The sequence below is a fragment of the Lolium perenne genome, chromosome 2 (genome assembly GCF_019359855.2).
Source record: "Lolium perenne isolate Kyuss_39 chromosome 2, Kyuss_2.0, whole genome shotgun sequence".
Classification (NCBI taxonomy): domain Eukaryota; kingdom Viridiplantae; phylum Streptophyta; class Magnoliopsida; order Poales; family Poaceae; genus Lolium; species Lolium perenne.
This window is the reverse complement of record NC_067245.2, coordinates 180,080,671-180,083,098: the sequence shown is the minus strand read 5'-3', so window position 1 is coordinate 180,083,098 and position 2,428 is coordinate 180,080,671.

Sequence of the window (2,428 nt, the reverse complement as noted above, 5' to 3'; positions counted from 1 at the left end):
TCGCCGGAATCGCCTGCTCCCGTCGTCGGAGAAGACGAGCTCGACGGCGGTGCTACGGGATGCCTCCACTCGATTCCTTTTGTAGGCTGGGCATGTCGAAGACGGTGATCACGATGGTGTCCACGGCGTGGCTCGAGGAGGTCTACATCGGCGACGATGGTCGATGGCCGTACAGGCTAGGGTTTCAATTTGGGGAAAAAATGGAGAGAAGGAAGAAACTCTGGAACTAGGGTTCGTCGTGGGCCTTTATACGGCGCCAGGGCGCGCCTCGTCATGCCTTCGGTCGAGGAGGTGCCGCCAGCGACGAGGAGAAGCGGACCACGGCGTCGTGGTATCCTCCATGCGTGAGGAAGGGATGAGGACGACCCCCTCCCTGATATTTTGTACGAAGAGGTATGGTGGGTTGCGATGGGCTTTGCTGGGCTTGGTGCTGATGGGCTGCTGGTGGGTTGCTCGCCAGGTAAGGTCCAGGTAAGCTTCTCTTTTTTTTCCTTTCTATTTTTCTTTTCTGTTTTCCTTTTCTATTTTACATTCTGTTTTTAATTCAAACTTAATTTATTTTATACCATGCATGTATTTTATAATTTGAATTTCACTAGGAATAAGAAAAGGATAAATGTATTACTCCATTGTTGTTGAACAAACATATATGTGAGCCTTATTGCAATTTTTAATACTATAGAGCATTGAATTAAGTGCCCACATGACAAGAATTTGAATACTATCTTGGAAGGACTCAAAGTGGTTTCCAAATGATATTGTTCTTATTTGATGATATGTAGAGTTTTATTGGGTATTACTTTGTAAGAACAAGTCACCAAGTAAGGCTTGTTTATGGAGTCCTATTAAATAAGTGACTAAATGGCATGATTTCATGTGCTAAAAATATCTCTAAGGACTTGATCTCACATTTGAGATTGTTGGTCACTTACACATGAATTTATGTGAACACTTATTTATTAAGGTTTTATAGGGTTGATGCTAGCCCAATTTCAAGGTTAGCATTGGTGTTATATTTTTAATAACATCCAGAATTATTAGAGTAGATATTACTCTCATTATGGTTTGGTTGTAATTATAAGGATAAGTGGTTGATAACCACACATGGGTTTAATTATGGGTTTAACATTGGGTGTCTATTATGTTTAATAATTGAATTATAGGATTCAACTAATGAATAGTTAGGGTTCTAATCATATTCTACTAATTGCACATGGTTTGAATCTCAATTATGGCCTAGGTTTTAATCTCCCCTCTGTATGATAATATAATTTCTGGCTTAATATTTCATGTGCTCCTCTAGTTACTAAAGATCTGAGAATGGGTTCTATCTTATTCCAATGGACTTCTATTAGAATCCTTAATTAATCATTAAAGTAACTACAGTGGTTATAGTTCTTTTTTATAGTTAACTTTGGTCATATAGATGGATGGTTTCTCACCATATAAAGTATAGAGTTTGATTCTAAAGGTTTTCTTGTGGGTCTTAAGTGAAGAATAGGTAGAATGTAAAGGTGGTAGGATTCTACTTATGATCACCAAGTGATTCACAAGTTAAGGTTGGGATATAAGCCTAGGGTTGCTTACTAGTTACCTCCCTATGATTTCATGTGGTGAATGATATCTACTTATCCTATTAGGGTTTAACTTATCCTCACATACCTTAAGAGCATGATCATGGATTAGGCATAATCAACTTGTTCTTAATCTCTCTACCTCAAGTTCTTAGGGTTTATGATCATCACTCAATTTATAATGATCAAGGTTTGGCTTCCTAAGGTATCTCTTATTAAATAGGTTTCTCACTTCCATGATCAAGCATTGTCTTGATCAACTAGGGTATAGTACTTTTAATTTACCTTCTTGAATGGGACTACTATGGTTGCCTCTAAAGTTTATATCCCAGGAGAATGCCTGAGATATTATGTTAGGGTTCTACTTAATCAATGATGATATAATCATTTGGTTATATTGATGGTTCTCTCCCCCAAGTCCAAGTGTTGCCTCATTAACTTGAGTGTAACACCATAACTTGATCTCTCTCTCATAGGAATAGTTATTCTAGGGTTTATGGTGTATTCACAATATCTCAATAGGTATTTAGTCTGGAACTCCACTTGGCTATCTTGGTTGAATTAATCTCCTAATACTTTAGTTCAAAGGTTGTCCTTTATTCTTAAATAGGTAAAGCTAAGATTGGTATGAGTGGCCTCTCTCTCATTTGGGGAAGGTCTTTAGTACTAACCTAAGGTTAGGCTCCATAGAGAATGATGTGGTCACCAATATCTATGGTTAACATAAATGGATTCTCTCTCTAGGAAATATCTTGAATAAGATCCTAGGGTTCCTCTTAAAGATGATGATTTGAATACTTGGATGTATATCCAAGGTTTAACTCAAGGTTTGTTAATGCTTCTCTAATAATTAT